We start from the raw sequence: 25205 nt of genomic DNA, 5'->3' as shown, positions 1-25205 counted from the left end.
TGTTTTCAGAGTGCTGTGCACTGGAGGTTTCTGTCTTGTGAACACTTGCCTTGTGCTCCTCCGTGCAGTTTGTTTGTCCTGCTCCAGTGCGGGACAAGAGCAGGGCAAGCCAACTGAAGGGAGCACATTCGCCAACATCCAGGCACGCACTGAGTTCGAAAGCGGCTCCTTTCCAAAGAATCGCACATGAACGATCCCTCAGTCCCGCCCAGGGGGCACGGCGCCCCCGCCACACAGCTTCAAGTAGCGAGTCCGGCGCCCCGGCTTGCGCTTACGGCCACACCACCCTGAACACGCCCGATCTCGTCTGATCTCGGAAGCTAAGCAGGGTCGGGCCTGGTTAGTACTTGGATGGGAGACCACCTGGGAATACCAGGTGCTGTAAGCTTTTGCTCTCTCGGCCAGCGGGGGTCGCCGTTGGTGCCGTAGGCTTTGGGAGGAAGAACTCGAGTATGGACATTTATTTCCCGAAAATACCAAACATTTCAATCTTCCCACTTTTGTTTCCTTCGGCAACGCTGACTGGCAAACGGTATCGCGACGGTCGTCCACTTTCTAGGCATGCCAGTTCAGAAAGAGAAGCTCCCTCACATCCCTTCAGATGCTCAAGAAAAATGATCGATATCCTGATCTCTAAAGATGGCTCTTTTAATGGCATGCGTGTGATTCGTATTAGGAAAAAAACACGTTTGTAAAACGAATATCAAAGCTGCCTCTAAATCTGCAATTGAAGGTCAGTCAATAAACAACTCGTTTTTCGTAGAAATATACATATATTCATTTATAACCCATTTCATTCATTGAGCACAGATTCTCCAACAAAATGAGCAGGGATGGATTCAGAGTGAGCAGAAAAAAAGGGAAAAACCGAGTTAAGAACAAGAAAGCATAGCGTATGTCTGTAACGGGCACTAAAACGAGTACCATGTCGTCTGCCGGTGCTCGTGAATAACCCCAGGGCATCTTTCTAATAACCCCCCTCTATGAAGCGGTTTCACCAGCATGTTGTGCTGCTCACGGGGGGGGGCTGCCGAGCGCGGAAGCCCAGCACAGCTCCCCAGCACACAGCAAAGCCGCCTGCACTGCCGCATCTGTTATTGGACCAAGCACACCAGGGGAGAGCGCGAACGCAGTCCCCCACTACCAGAAATTATGCAGTCGAGATTCCCACATTTGGGGAATTCGCAGGGGTCAGCACAGCCGGAGTGCAATGGCCGAGCCTCGCCCTGGGTGAACCTCCTTCTTGATCAAGGTATCTCCCCTGCCAGGTAAGTATGAGTTGTACAGGCCCCTGCAAGCGGCCCGCACCCACAGCACAGCACTCGCAGCCTAGGCCAGCTCCTCGCCCTGCACGCCACCGCCTCCTGCTGGGCCCACTCTTTCGCACACTCACACGCCACACCAACACTCAAAAGTGTGGGGAAAACGAGAAAACGAGCGCGCCGTTTCCTACACATCTGCAGTCGCCATTTCGCCATCGCAGCATGTCCCGGGATGCAATTCGGCCTCATTTACATATCACCAGACCGGCAGATCGCTACGCAAGCTCGCGACGTGCGCCTGCCACACACCGAACAAACACCGGAGCCTCTTCAGCAATTTCCGAAAAACGCGCCTGCTCGCCTGCCCCCAAGGCTCCGTCTCTTACCTGCTCTCCAGAGCCTGCTGCCTTCCGTGCTTTTCCCTCGGCACCGCTGCACCGCACCGCACACAGCTCCTGCAGCGGGGGGAGAAAGTTTCCACGCTCCGCCGCAGGGAAGGCTCGCTCCGTGCGCACACGTCCTTTCAATGCCAGTTCAACAAGTGCTCCGCATTAGCAGCGTCGGGGCTCCGGCGTGTCGCGCCTCACCTCACCTCGCACAGCCCCCTTCCTTCAATGTCTGGCGCTGGGCACGCCCCGCTCTCCTCCACCTCATCTTATCGCGTGTGACCTCCGACAATGGCCACAATGCCGGGGAATGGCACCTGTAAAGTGTTAATTGGGGCACAGGAACAGCCCGCCTCGTCTCGGGGGCCGGCTTCAAAGACAATACAGCAAGCACAGCGGGGCGGGGGAAGAAGACGACACGACACTCGCAGGCACATTCAGCTCCGGCGGGAACGAGTCCTCCGTCGGTCTTTTCAAGTGCTGAGAGCCGAGTAATCCCCGGTGACTAGGTCTCACCCTGCGACTCTCGACTGGGCTCACCCACGGCAGCCCAGCAGGTGTGAGCCCGGCCGGCACCCGGATGGGAGATTCCCCCCGGGAAAGCTCAGGTTGCTGCTGCTGCTCCTGCGAGAGGGGTGACTGGGACCAGTAGGGAGCGCTCACCCTGCGGGCTGTGTGGCTCTCTTATGCCCCAGCATCCTCATGGCGACACTCTGCTGCACAAACAGGCGCCGTCCTTCGGGGGAGGCGTAAAACCGAGGTGTCCTGACCCTCCTTGGCCATTCCAAATCCCAGGGCGTCTCTCAAGAAAGAGTCACGGGGGTGTTACCCATCAGTCGGGCTCTCCTCCTAATCCCCGTCTCACCTGTAACAATCAATGATGAGGCCCCCTGTCCCGTGATATTGTACTTGTCTCCTGGCCGCTGGCTGGCGCCGTGAGATTTAGTGCTCGCGCAAGAGACCGGGGCAGGGCGCGAACGCGGCCCCCCGCCCCCCGCCCCCCACAAAGTGTGCGCTCCAGGTTCCCTCTCGGGGCTCTGCAGCACAGCGTCCCGGCGCTTCCTCCTCGCCGGCCGCCGGGACAGCGGAAAGGCAGCGAGAAGGAGCCTCTTGCTCTGACGCCGCAAGGCCACAAGAGGGCGGAGGCGCCGCGCGTCTGGCCGACGTGTAGGGCCGGTGCGCTTTATGTGCCGAAATAAAACGCGACAGCCCAGAAATGTTTTCAGAGTGCTGTGCACTGGAGGTTTCTGTCTTGTGAACACTTGCCTTGTGCTCCTCCGTGCAGTTTGTTTGTCCTGCTCCAGTGCGGGACAAGAGCAGGGCAAGCCAACTGAAGGGAGCACATTCGCCAACATCCAGGCACGCACTGAGTTCGAAAGCGGCTCCTTTCCAAAGAATCGCACATGAACGATCCCTCAGTCCCGCCCAGGGGGCACGGCGCCCCCGCCACACAGCTTCAAGTAGCGAGTCCGGCGCCCCGGCTTGCGCTTACGGCCACACCACCCTGAACACGCCCGATCTCGTCTGATCTCGGAAGCTAAGCAGGGTCGGGCCTGGTTAGTACTTGGATGGGAGACCGCCTGGGAATACCAGGTGCTGTAAGCTTTTGCTCTCTCGGCCAGCGGGGGTCGCCGTTGGTGCCGTAGGCTTTGGGAGGAAGAACTCGAGTATGGACATTTATTTCCCGAAAATACCAAACATTTCAATCTTCCCACTTTTGTTTCCTTCGGCAACGCTGACTGGCAAACGGTATCGCGACGGTCGTCCACTTTCTAGGCATGCCAGTTCAGAAAGAGAAGCTCCCTCACATCCCTTCAGATGCTCAAGAAAAATGATCGATATCCTGATCTCTAAAGATGGCTCTTTTAATGGCATGCGTGTGATTCGTATTAGGAAAAAAACACGTTTGTAAAACGAATATCGAAGCTGCCTCTAAATCTGCAATTGAAGGTCAGTCAATAAACAACTCGTTTTTCGTAGAAATATACATATATTCATTTATAACCCATTTCATTCATTGAGCACAGATTCTCCAACAAAATGAGCAGGGATGGATTCAGAGTGAGCAGAAAAAAAGGGAAAAACCGAGTTAAGAACAAGAAAGCATAGCGTATGTCTGTAACGGGCACTAAAACGAGTACCATGTCGTCTGCCGGTGCTCGTGAATAACCCCAGGGCATCTTTCTAATAACCCCCCTCTATGAAGCGGTTTCACCAGCATGTTGTGCTGCTCACGGGGGGGGGCTGCCGAGCGCGGAAGCCCAGCACAGCTCCCCAGCACACAGCAAAGCCGCCTGCACTGCCGCATCTGTTATTGGACCAAGCACACCAGGGGAGAGCGCGAACGCAGTCCCCCACTACCAGAAATTATGCAGTCGAGATTCCCACATTTGGGGAATTCGCAGGGGTCAGCACAGCCGGAGTGCAATGGCCGAGCCTCGCCCTGGGTGAACCTCCTTCTTGATCAAGGTATCTCCCCTGCCAGGTAAGTATGAGTTGTACAGGCCCCTGCAAGCGGCCCGCACCCACAGCACAGCACTCGCAGCCTAGGCCAGCTCCTCGCCCTGCACGCCACCGCCTCCTGCTGGGCCCACTCTTTCGCACACTCACACGCCACACCAACACTCAAAAGTGTGGGGAAAACGAGAAAACGAGCGCGCCGTTTCCTACACATCTGCAGTCGCCATTTCGCCATCGCAGCATGTCCCGGGATGCAATTCGGCCTCATTTACATATCACCAGACCGGCAGATCGCTACGCAAGCTCGCGACGTGCGCCTGCCACACACCGAACAAACACCGGAGCCTCTTCAGCAATTTCCGAAAAACGCGCCTGCTCGCCTGCCCCCAAGGCTCCGTCTCTTACCTGCTCTCCAGAGCCTGCTGCCTTCCGTGCTTTTCCCTCGGCACCGCTGCACCGCACCGCACACAGCTCCTGCAGCGGGGGGAGAAAGTTTCCACGCTCCGCCGCAGGGAAGGCTCGCTCCGTGCGCACACGTCCTTTCAATGCCAGTTCAACAAGTGCTCCGCATTAGCAGCGTCGGGGCTCCGGCGTGTCGCGCCTCACCTCACCTCGCACAGCCCCCTTCCTTCAATGTCTGGCGCTGGGCACGCCCCGCTCTCCTCCACCTCATCTTATCGCGTGTGACCTCCGACAATGGCCACAATGCCGGGGAATGGCACCTGTAAAGTGTTAATTGGGGCACAGGAACAGCCCGCCTCGTCTCGGGGGCCGGCTTCAAAGACAATACAGCAAGCACAGCGGGGCGGGGGAAGAAGACGACACGACACTCGCAGGCACATTCAGCTCCGGCGGGAACGAGTCCTCCGTCGGTCTTTTCAAGTGCTGAGAGCCGAGTAATCCCCGGTGACTAGGTCTCACCCTGCGACTCTCGACTGGGCTCACCCACGGCAGCCCAGCAGGTGTGAGCCCGGCCGGCACCCGGATGGGAGATTCCCCCCGGGAAAGCTCAGGTTGCTGCTGCTGCTCCTGCGAGAGGGGTGACTGGGACCAGTAGGGAGCGCTCACCCTGCGGGCTGTGTGGCTCTCTTATGCCCCAGCATCCTCATGGCGACACTCTGCTGCACAAACAGGCGCCGTCCTTCGGGGGAGGCGTAAAACCGAGGTGTCCTGACCCTCCTTGGCCATTCCAAATCCCAGGGCGTCTCTCAAGAAAGAGTCACGGGGGTGTTACCCATCAGTCGGGCTCTCCTCCTAATCCCCGTCTCACCTGTAACAATCAATGATGAGGCCCCCTGTCCCGTGATATTGTACTTGTCTCCTGGCCGCTGGCTGGCGCCGTGAGATTTAGTGCTCGCGCAAGAGACCGGGGCAGGGCGCGAACGCGGCCCCCCGCCCCCCGCCCCCCACAAAGTGTGCGCTCCAGGTTCCCTCTCGGGGCTCTGCAGCACAGCGTCCCGGCGCTTCCTCCTCGCCGGCCGCCGGGACAGCGGAAAGGCAGCGAGAAGGAGCCTCTTGCTCTGACGCCGCAAGGCCACAAGAGGGCGGAGGCGCCGCGCGTCTGGCCGACGTGTAGGGCCGGTGCGCTTTATGTGCCGAAATAAAACGCGACAGCCCAGAAATGTTTTCAGAGTGCTGTGCACTGGAGGTTTCTGTCTTGTGAACACTTGCCTTGTGCTCCTCCGTGCAGTTTGTTTGTCCTGCTCCAGTGCGGGACAAGAGCAGGGCAAGCCAACTGAAGGGAGCACATTCGCCAACATCCAGGCACGCACTGAGTTCGAAAGCGGCTCCTTTCCAAAGAATCGCACATGAACGATCCCTCAGTCCCGCCCAGGGGGCACGGCGCCCCCGCCACACAGCTTCAAGTAGCGAGTCCGGCGCCCCGGCTTGCGCTTACGGCCACACCACCCTGAACACGCCCGATCTCGTCTGATCTCGGAAGCTAAGCAGGGTCGGGCCTGGTTAGTACTTGGATGGGAGACCGCCTGGGAATACCAGGTGCTGTAAGCTTTTGCTCTCTCGGCCAGCGGGGGTCGCCGTTGGTGCCGTAGGCTTTGGGAGGAAGAACTCGAGTATGGACATTTATTTCCCGAAAATACCAAACATTTCAATCTTCCCACTTTTGTTTCCTTCGGCAACGCTGACTGGCAAACGGTATCGCGACGGTCGTCCACTTTCTAGGCATGCCAGTTCAGAAAGAGAAGCTCCCTCACATCCCTTCAGATGCTCAAGAAAAATGATCGATATCCTGATCTCTAAAGATGGCTCTTTTAATGGCATGCGTGTGATTCGTATTAGGAAAAAAACACGTTTGTAAAACGAATATCGAAGCTGCCTCTAAATCTGCAATTGAAGGTCAGTCAATAAACAACTCGTTTTTCGTAGAAATATACATATATTCATTTATAACCCATTTCATTCATTGAGCACAGATTCTCCAACAAAATGAGCAGGGATGGATTCAGAGTGAGCAGAAAAAAAGGGAAAAACCGAGTTAAGAACAAGAAAGCATAGCGTATGTCTGTAACGGGCACTAAAACGAGTACCATGTCGTCTGCCGGTGCTCGTGAATAACCCCAGGGCATCTTTCTAATAACCCCCCTCTATGAAGCGGTTTCACCAGCATGTTGTGCTGCTCACGGGGGGGGGCTGCCGAGCGCGGAAGCCCAGCACAGCTCCCCAGCACACAGCAAAGCCGCCTGCACTGCCGCATCTGTTATTGGACCAAGCACACCAGGGGAGAGCGCGAACGCAGTCCCCCACTACCAGAAATTATGCAGTCGAGATTCCCACATTTGGGGAATTCGCAGGGGTCAGCACAGCCGGAGTGCAATGGCCGAGCCTCGCCCTGGGTGAACCTCCTTCTTGATCAAGGTATCTCCCCTGCCAGGTAAGTATGAGTTGTACAGGCCCCTGCAAGCGGCCCGCACCCACAGCACAGCACTCGCAGCCTAGGCCAGCTCCTCGCCCTGCACGCCACCGCCTCCTGCTGGGCCCACTCTTTCGCACACTCACACGCCACACCAACACTCAAAAGTGTGGGGAAAACGAGAAAACGAGCGCGCCGTTTCCTACACATCTGCAGTCGCCATTTCGCCATCGCAGCATGTCCCGGGATGCAATTCGGCCTCATTTACATATCACCAGACCGGCAGATCGCTACGCAAGCTCGCGACGTGCGCCTGCCACACACCGAACAAACACCGGAGCCTCTTCAGCAATTTCCGAAAAACGCGCCTGCTCGCCTGCCCCCAAGGCTCCGTCTCTTACCTGCTCTCCAGAGCCTGCTGCCTTCCGTGCTTTTCCCTCGGCACCGCTGCACCGCACCGCACACAGCTCCTGCAGCGGGGGGAGAAAGTTTCCACGCTCCGCCGCAGGGAAGGCTCGCTCCGTGCGCACACGTCCTTTCAATGCCAGTTCAACAAGTGCTCCGCATTAGCAGCGTCGGGGCTCCGGCGTGTCGCGCCTCACCTCACCTCGCACAGCCCCCTTCCTTCAATGTCTGGCGCTGGGCACGCCCCGCTCTCCTCCACCTCATCTTATCGCGTGTGACCTCCGACAATGGCCACAATGCCGGGGAATGGCACCTGTAAAGTGTTAATTGGGGCACAGGAACAGCCCGCCTCGTCTCGGGGGCCGGCTTCAAAGACAATACAGCAAGCACAGCGGGGCGGGGGAAGAAGACGACACGACACTCGCAGGCACATTCAGCTCCGGCGGGAACGAGTCCTCCGTCGGTCTTTTCAAGTGCTGAGAGCCGAGTAATCCCCGGTGACTAGGTCTCACCCTGCGACTCTCGACTGGGCTCAACCACGGCAGCCCAGCAGGTGTGAGCCCGGCCGGCACCCGGATGGGAGATTCCCCCCGGGAAAGCTCAGGTTGCTGCTGCTGCTCCTGCGAGAGGGGTGACTGGGACCAGTAGGGAGCGCTCACCCTGCGGGCTGTGTGGCTCTCTTATGCCCCAGCATCCTCATGGCGACACTCTGCTGCACAAACAGGCGCCGTCCTTCGGGGGAGGCGTAAAACCGAGGTGTCCTGACCCTCCTTGGCCATTCCAAATCCCAGGGCGTCTCTCAAGAAAGAGTCACGGGGGTGTTACCCATCAGTCGGGCTCTCCTCCTAATCCCCGTCTCACCTGTAACAATCAATGATGAGGCCCCCTGTCCCGTGATATTGTACTTGTCTCCTGGCCGCTGGCTGGCGCCGTGAGATTTAGTGCTCGCGCAAGAGACCGGGGCAGGGCGCGAACGCGGCCCCCCGCCCCCCGCCCCCCACAAAGTGTGCGCTCCAGGTTCCCTCTCGGGGCTCTGCAGCACAGCGTCCCGGCGCTTCCTCCTCGCCGGCCGCCGGGACAGCGGAAAGGCAGCGAGAAGGAGCCTCTTGCTCTGACGCCGCAAGGCCACAAGAGGGCGGAGGCGCCGCGCGTCTGGCCGACGTGTAGGGCCGGTGCGCTTTATGTGCCGAAATAAAACGCGACAGCCCAGAAATGTTTTCAGAGTGCTGTGCACTGGAGGTTTCTGTCTTGTGAACACTTGCCTTGTGCTCCTCCGTGCAGTTTGTTTGTCCTGCTCCAGTGCGGGACAAGAGCAGGGCAAGCCAACTGAAGGGAGCACATTCGCCAACATCCAGGCACGCACTGAGTTCGAAAGCGGCTCCTTTCCAAAGAATCGCACATGAACGATCCCTCAGTCCCGCCCAGGGGGCACGGCGCCCCCGCCACACAGCTTCAAGTAGCGAGTCCGGCGCCCCGGCTTGCGCTTACGGCCACACCACCCTGAACACGCCCGATCTCGTCTGATCTCGGAAGCTAAGCAGGGTCGGGCCTGGTTAGTACTTGGATGGGAGACCGCCTGGGAATACCAGGTGCTGTAAGCTTTTGCTCTCTCGGCCAGCGGGGGTCGCCGTTGGTGCCGTAGGCTTTGGGAGGAAGAACTCGAGTATGGACATTTATTTCCCGAAAATACCAAACATTTCAATCTTCCCACTTTTGTTTCCTTCGGCAACGCTGACTGGCAAACGGTATCGCGACGGTCGTCCACTTTCTAGGCATGCCAGTTCAGAAAGAGAAGCTCCCTCACATCCCTTCAGATGCTCAAGAAAAATGATCGATATCCTGATCTCTAAAGATGGCTCTTTTAATGGCATGCGTGTGATTCGTATTAGGAAAAAAACACGTTTGTAAAACGAATATCAAAGCTGCCTCTAAATCTGCAATTGAAGGTCAGTCAATAAACAACTCGTTTTTCGTAGAAATATACATATATTCATTTATAACCCATTTCATTCATTGAGCACAGATTCTCCAACAAAATGAGCAGGGATGGATTCAGAGTGAGCAGAAAAAAAGGGAAAAACCGAGTTAAGAACAAGAAAGCATAGCGTATGTCTGTAACGGGCACTAAAACGAGTACCATGTCGTCTGCCGGTGCTCGTGAATAACCCCAGGGCATCTTTCTAATAACCCCCCTCTATGAAGCGGTTTCACCAGCATGTTGTGCTGCTCACGGGGGGGGACTGCCGAGCGCGGAAGCCCAGCACAGCTCCCCAGCACACAGCAAAGCCGCCTGCACTGCCGCATCTGTTATTGGACCAAGCACACCAGGGGAGAGCGCGAACGCAGTCCCCCACTACCAGAAATTATGCAGTCGAGATTCCCACATTTGGGGAATTCGCAGGGGTCAGCACAGCCGGAGTGCAATGGCCGAGCCTCGCCCTGGGTGAACCTCCTTCTTGATCAAGGTATCTCCCCTGCCAGGTAAGTATGAGTTGTACAGGCCCCTGCAAGCGGCCCGCACCCACAGCACAGCACTCGCAGCCTAGGCCAGCTCCTCGCCCTGCACGCCACCGCCTCCTGCTGGGCCCACTCTTTCGCACACTCACACGCCACACCAACACTCAAAAGTGTGGGGAAAACGAGAAAACGAGCGCGCCGTTTCCTACACATCTGCAGTCGCCATTTCGCCATCGCAGCATGTCCCGGGATGCAATTCGGCCTCATTTACATATCACCAGACCGGCAGATCGCTACGCAAGCTCGCGACGTGCGCCTGCCACACACCGAACAAACACCGGAGCCTCTTCAGCAATTTCCGAAAAACGCGCCTGCTCGCCTGCCCCCAAGGCTCCGTCTCTTACCTGCTCTCCAGAGCCTGCTGCCTTCCGTGCTTTTCCCTCGGCACCGCTGCACCGCACCGCACACAGCTCCTGCAGCGGGGGGAGAAAGTTTCCACGCTCCGCCGCAGGGAAGGCTCGCTCCGTGCGCACACGTCCTTTCAATGCCAGTTCAACAAGTGCTCCGCATTAGCAGCGTCGGGGCTCCGGCGTGTCGCGCCTCACCTCACCTCGCACAGCCCCCTTCCTTCAATGTCTGGCGCTGGGCACGCCCCGCTCTCCTCCACCTCATCTTATCGCGTGTGACCTCCGACAATGGCCACAATGCCGGGGAATGGCACCTGTAAAGTGTTAATTGGGGCACAGGAACAGCCCGCCTCGTCTCGGGGGCCGGCTTCAAAGACAATACAGCAAGCACAGCGGGGCGGGGGAAGAAGACGACACGACACTCGCAGGCACATTCAGCTCCGGCGGGAACGAGTCCTCCGTCGGTCTTTTCAAGTGCTGAGAGCCGAGTAATCCCCGGTGACTAGGTCTCACCCTGCGACTCTCGACTGGGCTCAACCACGGCAGCCCAGCAGGTGTGAGCCCGGCCGGCACCCGGATGGGAGATTCCCCCCGGGAAAGCTCAGGTTGCTGCTGCTGCTCCTGCGAGAGGGGTGACTGGGACCAGTAGGGAGCGCTCACCCTGCGGGCTGTGTGGCTCTCTTATGCCCCAGCATCCTCATGGCGACACTCTGCTGCACAAACAGGCGCCGTCCTTCGGGGGAGGCGTAAAACCGAGGTGTCCTGACCCTCCTTGGCCATTCCAAATCCCAGGGCGTCTCTCAAGAAAGAGTCACGGGGGTGTTACCCATCAGTCGGGCTCTCCTCCTAATCCCCGTCTCACCTGTAACAATCAATGATGAGGCCCCCTGTCCCGTGATATTGTACTTGTCTCCTGGCCGCTGGCTGGCGCCGTGAGATTTAGTGCTCGCGCAAGAGACCGGGGCAGGGCGCGAACGCGGCCCCCCGCCCCCCGCCCCCCGCCCCCCACAAAGTGTGCGCTCCAGGTTCCCTCTCGGGGCTCTGCAGCACAGCGTCCCGGCGCTTCCTCCTCGCCGGCCGCCGGGACAGCGGAAAGGCAGCGAGAAGGAGCCTCTTGCTCTGACGCCGCAAGGCCACAAGAGGGCGGAGGCGCCGCGCGTCTGGCCGACGTGTAGGGCCGGTGCGCTTTATGTGCCGAAATAAAACGCGACAGCCCAGAAATGTTTTCAGAGTGCTGTGCACTGGAGGTTTCTGTCTTGTGAACACTTGCCTTGTGCTCCTCCGTGCAGTTTGTTTGTCCTGCTCCAGTGCGGGACAAGAGCAGGGCAAGCCAACTGAAGGGAGCACATTCGCCAACATCCAGGCACGCACTGAGTTCGAAAGCGGCTCCTTTCCAAAGAATCGCACATGAACGATCCCTCAGTCCCGCCCAGGGGGCACGGCGCCCCCGCCACACAGCTTCAAGTAGCGAGTCCGGCGCCCCGGCTTGCGCTTACGGCCACACCACCCTGAACACGCCCGATCTCGTCTGATCTCGGAAGCTAAGCAGGGTCGGGCCTGGTTAGTACTTGGATGGGAGACCGCCTGGGAATACCAGGTGCTGTAAGCTTTTGCTCTCTCGGCCAGCGGGGGTCGCCGTTGGTGCCGTAGGCTTTGGGAGGAAGAACTCGAGTATGGACATTTATTTCCCGAAAATACCAAACATTTCAATCTTCCCACTTTTGTTTCCTTCGGCAACGCTGACTGGCAAACGGTATCGCGACGGTCGTCCACTTTCTAGGCATGCCAGTTCAGAAAGAGAAGCTCCCTCACATCCCTTCAGATGCTCAAGAAAAATGATCGATATCCTGATCTCTAAAGATGGCTCTTTTAATGGCATGCGTGTGATTCGTATTAGGAAAAAAACACGTTTGTAAAACGAATATCAAAGCTGCCTCTAAATCTGCAATTGAAGGTCAGTCAATAAACAACTCGTTTTTCGTAGAAATATACATATATTCATTTATAACCCATTTCATTCATTGAGCACAGATTCTCCAACAAAATGAGCAGGGATGGATTCAGAGTGAGCAGAAAAAAAGGGAAAAACCGAGTTAAGAACAAGAAAGCATAGCGTATGTCTGTAACGGGCACTAAAACGAGTACCATGTCGTCTGCCGGTGCTCGTGAATAACCCCAGGGCATCTTTCTAATAACCCCCGTCTATGAAGCGGTTTCACCAGCATGTTGTGCTGCTCACGGGGGGGGACTGCCGAGCGCGGAAGCCCAGCACAGCTCCCCAGCACACAGCAAAGCCGCCTGCACTGCCGCATCTGTTATTGGACCAAGCACACCAGGGGAGAGCGCGAACGCAGTCCCCCACTACCAGAAATTATGCAGTCGAGATTCCCACATTTGGGGAATTCGCAGGGGTCAGCACAGCCGGAGTGCAATGGCCGAGCCTCGCCCTGGGTGAACCTCCTTCTTGATCAAGGTATCTCCCCTGCCAGGTAAGTATGAGTTGTACAGGCCCCTGCAAGCGGCCCGCACCCACAGCACAGCACTCGCAGCCTAGGCCAGCTCCTCGCCCTGCACGCCACCGCCTCCTGCTGGGCCCACTCTTTCGCACACTCACACGCCACACCAACACTCAAAAGTGTGGGGAAAACGAGAAAACGAGCGCGCCGTTTCCTACACATCTGCAGTCGCCATTTCGCCATCGCAGCATGTCCCGGGATGCAATTCGGCCTCATTTACATATCACCAGACCGGCAGATCGCTACGCAAGCTCGCGACGTGCGCCTGCCACACACCGAACAAACACCGGAGCCTCTTCAGCAATTTCCGAAAAACGCGCCTGCTCGCCTGCCCCCAAGGCTCCGTCTCTTACCTGCTCTCCAGAGCCTGCTGCCTTCCGTGCTTTTCCCTCGGCACCGCTGCACCGCACCGCACACAGCTCCTGCAGCGGGGGGAGAAAGTTTCCACGCTCCGCCGCAGGGAAGGCTCGCTCCGTGCGCACACGTCCTTTCAATGCCAGTTCAACAAGTGCTCCGCATTAGCAGCGTCGGGGCTCCGGCGTGTCGCGCCTCACCTCACCTCGCACAGCCCCCTTCCTTCAATGTCTGGCGCTGGGCACGCCCCGCTCTCCTCCACCTCATCTTATCGCGTGTGACCTCCGACAATGGCCACAATGCCGGGGAATGGCACCTGTAAAGTGTTAATTGGGGCACAGGAACAGCCCGCCTCGTCTCGGGGGCCGGCTTCAAAGACAATACAGCAAGCACAGCGGGGCGGGGGAAGAAGACGACACGACACTCGCAGGCACATTCAGCTCCGGCGGGAACGAGTCCTCCGTCGGTCTTTTCAAGTGCTGAGAGCCGAGTAATCCCCGGTGACTAGGTCTCACCCTGCGACTCTCGACTGGGCTCAACCACGGCAGCCCAGCAGGTGTGAGCCCGGCCGGCACCCGGATGGGAGATTCCCCCCGGGAAAGCTCAGGTTGCTGCTGCTGCTCCTGCGAGAGGGGTGACTGGGACCAGTAGGGAGCGCTCACCCTGCGGGCTGTGTGGCTCTCTTATGCCCCAGCATCCTCATGGCGACACTCTGCTGCACAAACAGGCGCCGTCCTTCGGGGGAGGCGTAAAACCGAGGTGTCCTGACCCTCCTTGGCCATTCCAAATCCCAGGGCGTCTCTCAAGAAAGAGTCACGGGGGTGTTACCCATCAGTCGGGCTCTCCTCCTAATCCCCGTCTCACCTGTAACAATCAATGATGAGGCCCCCTGTCCCGTGATATTGTACTTGTCTCCTGGCCGCTGGCTGGCGCCGTGAGATTTAGTGCTCGCGCAAGAGACCGGGGCAGGGCGCGAACGCGGCCCCCCGCCCCCCGCCCCCCACAAAGTGTGCGCTCCAGGTTCCCTCTCGGGGCTCTGCAGCACAGCGTCCCGGCGCTTCCTCCTCGCCGGCCGCCGGGACAGCGGAAAGGCAGCGAGAAGGAGCCTCTTGCTCTGACGCCGCAAGGCCACAAGAGGGCGGAGGCGCCGCGCGTCTGGCCGACGTGTAGGGCCGGTGCGCTTTATGTGCCGAAATAAAACGCGACAGCCCAGAAATGTTTTCAGAGTGCTGTGCACTGGAGGTTTCTGTCTTGTGAACACTTGCCTTGTGCTCCTCCGTGCAGTTTGTTTGTCCTGCTCCAGTGCGGGACAAGAGCAGGGCAAGCCAACTGAAGGGAGCACATTCGCCAACATCCAGGCACGCACTGAGTTCGAAAGCGGCTCCTTTCCAAAGAATCGCACATGAACGATCCCTCAGTCCCGCCCAGGGGGCACGGCGCCCCCGCCACACAGCTTCAAGTAGCGAGTCCGGCGCCCCGGCTTGCGCTTACGGCCACACCACCCTGAACACGCCCGATCTCGTCTGATCTCGGAAGCTAAGCAGGGTCGGGCCTGGTTAGTACTTGGATGGGAGACCGCCTGGGAATACCAGGTGCTGTAAGCTTTTGCTCTCTCGGCCAGCGGGGGTCGCCGTTGGTGCCGTAGGCTTTGGGAGGAAGAACTCGAGTATGGACATTTATTTCCCGAAAATACCAAACATTTCAATCTTCCCACTTTTGTTTCCTTCGGCAACGCTGACTGGCAAACGGTATCGCGACGGTCGTCCACTTTCTAGGCATGCCAGTTCAGAAAGAGAAGCTCCCTCACATCCCTTCAGATGCTCAAGAAAAATGATCGATATCCTGATCTCTAAAGATGGCTCTTTTAATGGCATGCGTGTGATTCGTATTAGGAAAAAAACACGTTTGTAAAACGAATATCAAAGCTGCCTCTAAATCTGCAATTGAAGGTCAGTCAATAAACAACTCGTTTTTCGTAGAAATATACATATATTCATTTATAACCCATTTCATTCATTGAGCACAGATTCTCCAACAAAATGAGCAGGGATGGATTCAGAGTGAGCAGAAAAAAAGGGAAAAACCGAGTTAAGAACAAGAAAGCATAGCGTATGTCTGTAACGGGCACTAAAACGAGTACCATGTCGTCTGCCGGTGCTCGTGAATAACCCCAGGGCATCTTTCTAATAACCCCCCTCTATGAAGCGGTTTCACCAGCATGTTGTGCTGCTCACGGGGGGGGACTGCCGAGCGCGGAAGCCCAGCACAGCTCCCCAGCACACAGCAAAGCCGCCTGCACTGCCGCATCTGTTATTGGACCAAGCACACCAGGGGAGAGCGCGAACGCAGTCCCCCACTACCAGAAATTATGCAGTCGAGATTCCCACATTTGGGGAATTCGCAGGGGTCAGCACAGCCGGAGTGCAATGGCCGAGCCTCGCCCTGGGTGAACCTCCTTCTTGATCAAGGTATCTCCCCTGCCAGGTAAGTATGAGTTGTACAGGCCCCTGCAAGCGGCCCGCACCCACAGCACAGCACTCGCAGCCTAGGCCAGCTCCTCGCCCTGCACGCCACCGCCTCCTGCTGGGCCCACTCTTTCGCACACTCACACGCCACACCAACACTCAAAAGTGTGGGGAAAACGAGAAAACGAGCGCGCCGTTTCCTACACATCTGCAGTCGCCATTTCGCCATCGCAGCATGTCCCGGGATGCAATTCGGCCTCATTTACATATCACCAGACCGGCAGATCGCTACGCAAGCTCGCGACGTGCGCCTGCCACACACCGAACAAACACCGGAGCCTCTTCAGCAATTTCCGAAAAACGCGCCTGCTCGCCTGCCCCCAAGGCTCCGTCTCTTACCTGCTCTCCAGAGCCTGCTGCCTTCCGTGCTTTTCCCTCGGCACCGCTGCACCGCACCGCACACAGCTCCTGCAGCGGGGGGAGAAAGTTTCCACGCTCCGCCGCAGGGAAGGCTCGCTCCGTGCGCACACGTCCTTTCAATGCCAGTTCAACAAGTGCTCCGCATTAGCAGCGTCGGGGCTCCGGCGTGTCGCGCCTCACCTCACCTCGCACAGCCCCCTTCCTTCAATGTCTGGCGCTGGGCACGCCCCGCTCTCCTCCACCTCATCTTATCGCGTGTGACCTCCGACAATGGCCACAATGCCGGGGAATGGCACCTGTAAAGTGTTAATTGGGGCACAGGAACAGCCCGCCTCGTCTCGGGGGCCGGCTTCAAAGACAATACAGCAAGCACAGCGGGGCGGGGGAAGAAGACGACACGACACTCGCAGGCACATTCAGCTCCGGCGGGAACGAGTCCTCCGTCGGTCTTTTCAAGTGCTGAGAGCCGAGTAATCCCCGGTGACTAGGTCTCACCCTGCGACTCTCGACTGGGCTCAACCACGGCAGCCCAGCAGGTGTGAGCCCGGCCGGCACCCGGATGGGAGATTCCCCCCGGGAAAGCTCAGGTTGCTGCTGCTGCTCCTGCGAGAGGGGTGACTGGGACCAGTAGGGAGCGCTCACCCTGCGGGCTGTGTGGCTCTCTTATGCCCCAGCATCCTCATGGCGACACTCTGCTGCACAAACAGGCGCCGTCCTTCGGGGGAGGCGTAAAACCGAGGTGTCCTGACCCTCCTTGGCCATTCCAAATCCCAGGGCGTCTCTCAAGAAAGAGTCACGGGGGTGTTACCCATCAGTCGGGCTCTCCTCCTAATCCCCGTCTCACCTGTAACAATCAATGATGAGGCCCCCTGTCCCGTGATATTGTACTTGTCTCCTGGCCGCTGGCTGGCGCCGTGAGATTTAGTGCTCGCGCAAGAGACCGGGGCAGGGCGCGAACGCGGCCCCCCGCCCCCCGCCCCCCACAAAGTGTGCGCTCCAGGTTCCCTCTCGGGGCTCTGCAGCACAGCGTCCCGGCGCTTCCTCCTCGCCGGCCGCCGGGACAGCGGAAAGGCAGCGAGAAGGAGCCTCTTGCTCTGACGCCGCAAGGCCACAAGAGGGCGGAGGCGCCGCGCGTCTGGCCGACGTGTAGGGCCGGTGCGCTTTATGTGCCGAAATAAAACGCGACAGCCCAGAAATGTTTTCAGAGTGCTGTGCACTGGAGGTTTCTGTCTTGTGAACACTTGCCTTGTGCTCCTCCGTGCAGTTTGTTTGTCCTGCTCCAGTGCGGGACAAGAGCAGGGCAAGCCAACTGAAGGGAGCACATTCGCCAACATCCAGGCACGCACTGAGTTCGAAAGCGGCTCCTTTCCAAAGAATCGCACATGAACGATCCCTCAGTCCCGCCCAGGGGGCACGGCGCCCCCGCCACACAGCTTCAAGTAGCGAGTCCGGCGCCCCGGCTTGCGCTTACGGCCACACCACCCTGAACACGCCCGATCTCGTCTGATCTCGGAAACTAAGCAGGGTCGGGCCTGGTTAGTACTTGGATGGGAGACCGCCTGGGAATACCAGGTGCTGTAAGCTTTTGCTCTCTCGGCCAGCGGGGGTCGCCGTTGGTGCCGTAGGCTTTGGGAGGAAGAACTCGAGTATGGACATTTATTTCCCGAAAATACCAAACATTTCAATCTTCCCACTTTTGTTTCCTTCGGCAACGCTGACTGGCAAACGGTATCGCGACGGTCGTCCACTTTCTAGGCATGCCAGTTCAGAAAGAGAAGCTCCCTCACATCCCTTCAGATGCTCAAGAAAAATGATCGATATCCTGATCTCTAAAGATGGCTCTTTTAATGGCATGCGTGTGATTCGTATTAGGAAAAAAACACGTTTGTAAAACGAATATCGAAGCTGCCTCTAAATCTGCAATTGAAGGTCAGTCAATAAACAACTCGTTTTTCGTAGAAATATACATATATTCATTTATAACCCATTTCATTCATTGAGCACAGATTCTCCAACAAAATGAGCAGGGATGGATTCAGAGTGAGCAGAAAAAAAGGGAAAAACCGAGTTAAGAACAAGAAAGCATAGCGTATGTCTGTAACGGGCACTAAAACGAGTACCATGTCGTCTGCCGGTGCTCGTGAATAACCCCCCTCTATGAAGCGGTTTCACCAGCATGTTGTGCTGCTCACGGGGGGGGGCTGCCGAGCGCGGAAGCCCAGCACAGCTCCCCAGCACACAGCAAAGCCGCCTGCACTGCCGCATCTGTTATTGGACCAAGCACACCAGGGGAGAGCGCGAACGCAGTCCCCCACTACCAGAAATTATGCAGTCGAGATTCCCACATTTGGGGAATTCGCAGGGGTCAGCACAGCCGGAGTGCAATGGCCGAGCCTCGCCCTGGGTGAACCTCCTTCTTGATCAAGGTATCTCCCCTGCCAGGTAAGTATGAGTTGTACAGGCCCCTGCAAGCGGCCCGCACCCACAGCACAGCACTCGCAGCCTAGGCCAGCTCCTCGCCCTGCACGCCACCGCCTCCTGCTGGGCCCACTCTTTCGCACACTCACACGCCACACCAACACTCAAAAGTGTGGGGAAAACGAGAAAACGAGCGCGCCGTTTCCTACACATCTGCAGTCGCCATTTCGCCATCGCAGCATGTCCCGGGATGCAATTCGGCCTCATTTACATATCACCAGACCGGCAGATCGCTACGCAAGCTCGCGACGTGCGCCTGCCACACACCGAACAAACACCGGAGCCTCTTCAGCAATTTCCGAAAAACGCGCCTGCTCGCCTGCCCCCAAGGCTCCGTCTCTTACCTGCTCTCCAGAGCCTGCTGCCTTCCGTGCTTTTCCCTCGGCACCGCTGCACCGCACCGCACACAGCTCCTGCAGCGGGGGGAGAAAGTTTCCACGCTCCGCCGCAGGGAAGGCTCGCTCCGTGCGCACACGTCCTTTCAATGCCAGTTCAACAAGTGCTCCGCATTAGCAGCGTCGGGGCTCCGGCGTGTCGCGCCTCACCTCACCTCGCACAGCCCCCTTCCTTCAATGTCTGGCGCTGGGCACGCCCCGCTCTCCTCCACCTCATCTTATCGCGTGTGACCTCCGACAATGGCCACAATGCCGGGGAATGGCACCTGTAAAGTGTTAATTGGGGCACAGGAACAGCCCGCCTCGTCTCGGGGGCCGTCTTCAAAGACAATACAGCAAGCACAGCGGGGCGGGGGAAGAAGACGACACGACACTCGCAGGCACATTCAGCTCCGGCGGGAACGAGTCCTCCGTCGGTCTTTTCAAGTGCTGAGAGCCGAGTAATCCCCGGTGACTAGGTCTCACCCTGCGACTCTCGACTGGGCTCAACCACGGCAGCCCAGCAGGTGTGAGCCCGGCCGGCACCCGGATGGGAGATTCCCCCCGGGAAAGCTCAGGTTGCTGCTGCTGCTCCTGCGAGAGGGGTGACTGGGACCAGTAGGGAGCGCTCACCCTGCGGGCTGTGTGGCTCTCTTATGCCCCAGCATCCTCATGGCGACACTCTGCTGCACAAACAGGCGCCGTCCTTCGGGGGAGGCGTAAAACCGAGGTGTCCTGACCCTCCTTGGCCATTCCAAATCCCAGGGCGTCTCTCAAGAAAGAGTCACGGGGGTGTTACCCATCAGTCGGGCTCTCCTCCTAATCCCCGTCTCACCTGTAACAATCAATGATGAGGCCCCCTGTCCCGTGATATTGTACTTGTCTCCTGGCCGCTGGCTGGCGCCGTGAGATTTAGTGCTCGCGCAAGAGACCGGGGCAGGGCGCGAACGCGGCCCCCCGCCCCCCGCCCCCCACAAAGTGTGCGCTCCAGGTTCCCTCTCGGGGCTCTGCAGCACAGCGTCCCGGCGCTTCCTCCTCGCCGGCCGCCGGGACAGCGGAAAGGCAGCGAGAAGGAGCCTCTTGCTCTGACGCCGCAAGGCCACAAGAGGGCGGAGGCGCCGCGCGTCTGGCCGACGTGTAGGGCCGGTGCGCTTTATGTGCCGAAATAAAACGCGACAGCCCAGAAATGTTTTCAGAGTGCTGTGCACTGGAGGTTTCTGTCTTGTGAACACTTGCCTTGTGCTCCTCCGTGCAGTTTGTTTGTCCTGCTCCAGTGCGGGACAAGAGCAGGGCAAGCCAACTGAAGGGAGCACATTCGCCAACATCCAGGCACGCACTGAGTTCGAAAGCGGCTCCTTTCCAAAGAATCGCACATGAACGATCCCTCAGTCCCGCCCAGGGGGCACGGCGCCCCCGCCACACAGCTTCAAGTAGCGAGTCCGGCGCCCCGGCTTGCGCTTACGGCCACACCACCCTGAACACGCCCGATCTCGTCTGATCTCGGAAGCTAAGCAGGGTCGGGCCTGGTTAGTACTTGGATGGGAGACCGCCTGGGAATACCAGGTGCTGTAAGCTTTTGCTCTCTCGGCCAGCGGGGGTCGCCGTTGGTGCCGTAGGCTTTGGGAGGAAGAACTCGAGTATGGACATTTATTTCCCGAAAATACCAAACATTTCAATCTTCCCACTTTTGTTTCCTTCGGCAACGCTGACTGGCAAACGGTATCGCGACGGTCGTCCACTTTCTAGGCATGCCAGTTCAGAAAGAGAAGCTCCCTCACATCCCTTCAGATGCTCAAGAAAAATGATCGATATCCTGATCTCTAAAGATGGCTCTTTTAATGGCATGCGTGTGATTCGTATTAGGAAAAAAACACGTTTGTAAAACGAATATCAAAGCTGCCTCTAAATCTGCAATTGAAGGTCAGTCAATAAACAACTCGTTTTTCGTAGAAATATACATATATTCATTTATAACCCATTTCATTCATTGAGCACAGATTCTCCAACAAAATGAGCAGGGATGGATTCAGAGTGAGCAGAAAAAAAGGGAAAAACCGAGTTAAGAACAAGAAAGCATAGCGTATGTCTGTAACGGGCACTAAAACGAGTACCATGTCGTCTGCCGGTGCTCGTGAATAACCCCAGGGCATCTTTCTAATAACCCCCCTCTATGAAGCGGTTTCACCAGCATGTTGTGCTGCTCACGGGGGGGGACTGCCGAGCGCGGAAGCCCAGCACAGCTCCCCAGCACACAGCAAAGCCGCCTGCACTGCCGCATCTGTTATTGGACCAAGCACACCAGGGGAGAGCGCGAACGCAGTCCCCCACTACCAGAAATTATGCAGTCGAGATTCCCACATTTGGGGAATTCGCAGGGGTCAGCACAGCCGGAGTGCAATGGCCGAGCCTCGCCCTGGGTGAACCTCCTTCTTGATCAAGGTATCTCCCCTGCCAGGTAAGTATGAGTTGTACAGGCCCCTGCAAGCGGCCCGCACCCACAGCACAGCACTCGCAGCCTAGGCCAGCTCCTCGCCCTGCACGCCACCGCCTCCTGCTGGGCCCACTCTTTCGCACACTCACACGCCACACCAACACTCAAAAGTGTGGGGAAAACGAGAAAACGAGCGCGCCGTTTCCTACACATCTGCAGTCGCCATTTCGCCATCGCAGCATGTCCCGGGATGCAATTCGGCCTCATTTACATATCACCAGACCGGCAGATCGCTACGCAAGCTCGCGACGTGCGCCTGCCACACACCGAACAAACACCGGAGCCTCTTCAGCAATTTCCGAAAAACGCGCCTGCTCGCCTGCCCCCAAGGCTCCGTCTCTTACCTGCTCTCCAGAGCCTGCTGCCTTCCGTGCTTTTCCCTCGGCACCGCTGCACCGCACCGCACACAGCTCCTGCAGCGGGGGGAGAAAGTTTCCACGCTCCGCCGCAGGGAAGGCTCGCTCCGTGCGCACACGTCCTTTCAATGCCAGTTCAACAAGTGCTCCGCATTAGCAGCGTCGGGGCTCCGGCGTGTCGCGCCTCACCTCACCTCGCACAGCCCCCTTCCTTCAATGTCTGGCGCTGGGCACGCCCCGCTCTCCTCCACCTCATCTTATCGCGTGTGACCTCCGACAATGGCCACAATGCCGGGGAATGGCACCTGTAAAGTGTTAATTGGGGCACAGGAACAGCCCGCCTCGTCTCGGGGGCCGGCTTCAAAGACAATACAGCAAGCACAGCGGGGCGGGGGAAGAAGACGACACGACACTCGCAGGCACATTCAGCTCCGGCGGGAACGAGTCCTCCGTCGGTCTTTTCAAGTGCTGAGAGCCGAGTAATCCCCGGTGACTAGGTCTCACCCTGCGACTCTCGACTGGGCTCAACCACGGCAGCCCAGCAGGTGTGAGCCCGGCCGGCACCCGGATGGGAGATTCCCCCCGGGAAAGCTCAGGTTGCTGCTGCTGCTCCTGCGAGAGGGGTGACTGGGACCAGTAGGGAGCGCTCACCCTGCGGGCTGTGTGGCTCTCTTATGCCCCAGCATCCTCATGGCGACACTCTGCTGCACAAACAGGCGCCGTCCTTCGGGGGAGGCGTAAAACCGAGGTGTCCTGACCCTCCTTGGCCATTCCAAATCCCAGGGCGTCTCTCAAGAAAGAGTCACGGGGGTGTTACCCATCAGTCGGGCTCTCCTCCTAATCCCCGTCTCACCTGTAACAATCAATGATGAGGCCCCCTGTCCCGTGATATTGTACTTGTCTCCTGGCCGCTGGCTGGCGCCGTGAGATTTAGTGCTCGCGCAAGAGACCGGGGCAGGGCGCGAACGCGGCCCCCCGCCCCCCACAAAGTGTGCGCTCCAGGTTCCCTCTCGGGGCTCTGCAGCACAGCGTCCCGGCGCTTCCTCCTCGCCGGCCGCCGGGACAGCGGAAAGGCAGCGAGAAGGAGCCTCTTGCTCTGACGCCGCAAGGCCACAAGAGGGCGGAGGCGCCGCGCGTCTGGCCGACGTGTAGGGCCGGTGCGCTTTATGTGCCGAAATAAAACGCGACAGCCCAGAAATGTTTTCAGAGTGCTGTGCACTGGAGGTTTCTGTCTTGTGAACACTTGCCTTGTGCTCCTCCGTGCAGTTTGTTTGTCCTGCTCCAGTGCGGGACAAGAGCAGGGCAAGCCAACTGAAGGGAGCACATTCGCCAACATCCAGGCACGCACTGAGTTCGAAAGCGGCTCCTTTCCAAAGAATCGCACATGAACGATCCCTCAGTCCCGCCCAGGGGGCACGGCGCCCCCGCCACACAGCTTCAAGTAGCGAGTCCGGCGCCCCGGCTTGCGCTTACGGCCACACCACCCTGAACACGCCCGATCTCGTCTGATCTCGGAAACTAAGCAGGGTCGGGCCTGGTTAGTACTTGGATGGGAGACCGCCTGGGAATACCAGGTGCTGTAAGCTTTTGCTCTCTCGGCCAGCGGGGGTCGCCGTTGGTGCCGTAGGCTTTGGGAGGAAGAACTCGAGTATGGACATTTATTTCCCGAAAATACCAAACATTTCAATCTTCCCACTTTTGTTTCCTTCGGCAACGCTGACTGGCAAACGGTATCGCGACGGTCGTCCACTTTCTAGGCATGCCAGTTCAGAAAGAGAAGCTCCCTCACATCCCTTCAGATGCTCAAGAAAAATGATCGATATCCTGATCTCTAAAGATGGCTCTTTTAATGGCATGCGTGTGATTCGTATTAGGAAAAAAACACGTTTGTAAAACGAATATCGAAGCTGCCTCTAAATCTGCAATTGAAGGTCAGTCAATAAACAACTCGTTTTTCGTAGAAATATACATATATTCATTTATAACCCATTTCATTCATTGAGCACAGATTCTCCAACAAAATGAGCAGGGATGGATTCAGAGTGAGCAGAAAAAAAGGGAAAAACCGAGTTAAGAACAAGAAAGCATAGCGTATGTCTGTAACGGGCACTAAAACGAGTACCATGTCGTCTGCCGGTGCTCGTGAATAACCCCCCTCTATGAAGCGGTTTCACCAGCATGTTGTGCTGCTCACGGGGGGGGGCTGCCGAGCGCGGAAGCCCAGCACAGCTCCCCAGCACACAGCAAAGCCGCCTGCACTGCCGCATCTGTTATTGGACCAAGCACACCAGGGGAGAGCGCGAACGCAGTCCCCCACTACCAGAAATTATGCAGTCGAGATTCCCACATTTGGGGAATTCGCAGGGGTCAGCACAGCCGGAGTGCAATGGCCGAGCCTCGCCCTGGGTGAACCTCCTTCTTGATCAAGGTATCTCCCCTGCCAGGTAAGTATGAGTTGTACAGGCCCCTGCAAGCGGCCCGCACCCACAGCACAGCACTCGCAGCCTAGGCCAGCTCCTCGCCCTGCACGCCACCGCCTCCTGCTGGGCCCACTCTTTCGCACACTCACACGCCACACCAACACTCAAAAGTGTGGGGAAAACGAGAAAACGAGCGCGCCGTTTCCTACACATCTGCAGTCGCCATTTCGCCATCGCAGCATGTCCCGGGATGCAATTCGGCCTCATTTACATATCACCAGACCGGCAGATCGCTACGCAAGCTCGCGACGTGCGCCTGCCACACACCGAACAAACACCGGAGCCTCTTCAGCAATTTCCGAAAAACGCGCCTGCTCGCCTGCCCCCAAGGCTCCGTCTCTTACCTGCTCTCCAGAGCCTGCTGCCTTCCGTGCTTTTCCCTCGGCACCGCTGCACCGCACCGCACACAGCTCCTGCAGCGGGGGGAGAAAGTTTCCACGCTCCGCCGCAGGGAAGGCTCGCTCCGTGCGCACACGTCCTTTCAATGCCAGTTCAACAAGTGCTCCGCATTAGCAGCGTCGGGGCTCCGGCGTGTCGCGCCTCACCTCACCTCGCACAGCCCCCTTCCTTCAATGTCTGGCGCTGGGCACGCCCCGCTCTCCTCCACCTCATCTTATCGCGTGTGACCTCCGACAATGGCCACAATGCCGGGGAATGGCACCTGTAAAGTGTTAATTGGGGCACAGGAACAGCCCGCCTCGTCTCGGGGGCCGTCTTCAAAGACAATACAGCAAGCACAGCGGGGCGGGGGAAGAAGACGACACGACACTCGCAGGCACATTCAGCTCCGGCGGGAACGAGTCCTCCGTCGGTCTTTTCAAGTGCTGAGAGCCGAGTAATCCCCGGTGACTAGGTCTCACCCTGCGACTCTCGACTGGGCTCAACCACGGCAGCCCAGCAGGTGTGAGCCCGGCCGGCACCCGGATGGGAGATTCCCCCCGGGAAAGCTCAGGTTGCTGCTGCTGCTCCTGCGAGAGGGGTGACTGGGACCAGTAGGGAGCGCTCACCCTGCGGGCTGTGTGGCT

General features: G+C 58.1%; 18 non-coding genes across 18 annotated transcripts; 9 read left to right on the top strand and 9 right to left on the bottom strand.

Moving 5' to 3' along the window:
• The first annotated feature begins 269 nt into the window (after positions 1–269).
• Positions 270–388, top strand: LOC148841947 (5S ribosomal RNA). Its single transcript, XR_016093022.1, has one exon. It is a non-coding gene; the product is annotated as a 5S ribosomal RNA (ribosomal RNA).
• A 724-nt stretch (positions 389–1112) lies between these two features.
• Positions 1113–1276, bottom strand: LOC148841946 (U1 spliceosomal RNA). The gene has a single exon (XR_016091596.1). It is a non-coding gene; the product is annotated as a U1 spliceosomal RNA (small nuclear RNA).
• Positions 1277–3134: 1858 nt separating this feature from the next.
• On the top strand, positions 3135–3253 carry LOC148841945 (5S ribosomal RNA). The gene has a single exon (XR_016093678.1). It is a non-coding gene; the product is annotated as a 5S ribosomal RNA (ribosomal RNA).
• Positions 3254–3977: 724 nt separating this feature from the next.
• On the bottom strand, positions 3978–4141 carry LOC148841944 (U1 spliceosomal RNA). The gene has a single exon (XR_016091595.1). It is a non-coding gene; the product is annotated as a U1 spliceosomal RNA (small nuclear RNA).
• Positions 4142–5999: 1858 nt separating this feature from the next.
• LOC148841943 (5S ribosomal RNA) lies at positions 6000–6118 on the top strand. Its single transcript, XR_016093677.1, has one exon. It is a non-coding gene; the product is annotated as a 5S ribosomal RNA (ribosomal RNA).
• Positions 6119–6842: 724 nt separating this feature from the next.
• Positions 6843–7006, bottom strand: LOC148841942 (U1 spliceosomal RNA). The gene has a single exon (XR_016091594.1). It is a non-coding gene; the product is annotated as a U1 spliceosomal RNA (small nuclear RNA).
• A 1858-nt stretch (positions 7007–8864) lies between these two features.
• LOC148841941 (5S ribosomal RNA) lies at positions 8865–8983 on the top strand. The gene has a single exon (XR_016093676.1). It is a non-coding gene; the product is annotated as a 5S ribosomal RNA (ribosomal RNA).
• Positions 8984–9707: 724 nt separating this feature from the next.
• Positions 9708–9871, bottom strand: LOC148841940 (U1 spliceosomal RNA). Its single transcript, XR_016091592.1, has one exon. It is a non-coding gene; the product is annotated as a U1 spliceosomal RNA (small nuclear RNA).
• A 1865-nt stretch (positions 9872–11736) lies between these two features.
• LOC148841939 (5S ribosomal RNA) lies at positions 11737–11855 on the top strand. Its single transcript, XR_016093675.1, has one exon. It is a non-coding gene; the product is annotated as a 5S ribosomal RNA (ribosomal RNA).
• Positions 11856–12579: 724 nt separating this feature from the next.
• On the bottom strand, positions 12580–12743 carry LOC148841938 (U1 spliceosomal RNA). The gene has a single exon (XR_016091591.1). It is a non-coding gene; the product is annotated as a U1 spliceosomal RNA (small nuclear RNA).
• Positions 12744–14601: 1858 nt separating this feature from the next.
• On the top strand, positions 14602–14720 carry LOC148841937 (5S ribosomal RNA). Its single transcript, XR_016093673.1, has one exon. It is a non-coding gene; the product is annotated as a 5S ribosomal RNA (ribosomal RNA).
• Positions 14721–15444: 724 nt separating this feature from the next.
• On the bottom strand, positions 15445–15608 carry LOC148841936 (U1 spliceosomal RNA). Its single transcript, XR_016091590.1, has one exon. It is a non-coding gene; the product is annotated as a U1 spliceosomal RNA (small nuclear RNA).
• A 1858-nt stretch (positions 15609–17466) lies between these two features.
• LOC148841935 (5S ribosomal RNA) lies at positions 17467–17585 on the top strand. Its single transcript, XR_016093711.1, has one exon. It is a non-coding gene; the product is annotated as a 5S ribosomal RNA (ribosomal RNA).
• Positions 17586–18287: 702 nt separating this feature from the next.
• LOC148841934 (U1 spliceosomal RNA) lies at positions 18288–18451 on the bottom strand. Its single transcript, XR_016091588.1, has one exon. It is a non-coding gene; the product is annotated as a U1 spliceosomal RNA (small nuclear RNA).
• Positions 18452–20309: 1858 nt separating this feature from the next.
• Positions 20310–20428, top strand: LOC148841933 (5S ribosomal RNA). Its single transcript, XR_016093672.1, has one exon. It is a non-coding gene; the product is annotated as a 5S ribosomal RNA (ribosomal RNA).
• A 724-nt stretch (positions 20429–21152) lies between these two features.
• Positions 21153–21316, bottom strand: LOC148841932 (U1 spliceosomal RNA). Its single transcript, XR_016091587.1, has one exon. It is a non-coding gene; the product is annotated as a U1 spliceosomal RNA (small nuclear RNA).
• Positions 21317–23167: 1851 nt separating this feature from the next.
• Positions 23168–23286, top strand: LOC148841931 (5S ribosomal RNA). The gene has a single exon (XR_016093710.1). It is a non-coding gene; the product is annotated as a 5S ribosomal RNA (ribosomal RNA).
• A 702-nt stretch (positions 23287–23988) lies between these two features.
• On the bottom strand, positions 23989–24152 carry LOC148841930 (U1 spliceosomal RNA). Its single transcript, XR_016091586.1, has one exon. It is a non-coding gene; the product is annotated as a U1 spliceosomal RNA (small nuclear RNA).
• Between the last annotated feature and the right edge of the window lie 1053 nt (positions 24153–25205).

Source organism: Atractosteus spatula, chromosome 1 (genome assembly GCF_055471065.1).
Source record: "Atractosteus spatula isolate fAtrSpa1 chromosome 1, fAtrSpa1.hap1, whole genome shotgun sequence".
Taxonomy (NCBI): Eukaryota; Metazoa; Chordata; class Actinopteri; order Semionotiformes; family Lepisosteidae; genus Atractosteus; species Atractosteus spatula.
The sequence above is the reverse complement of the archived record's forward strand: the minus strand, read 5'-3'. Positions and strand labels throughout refer to the sequence as shown.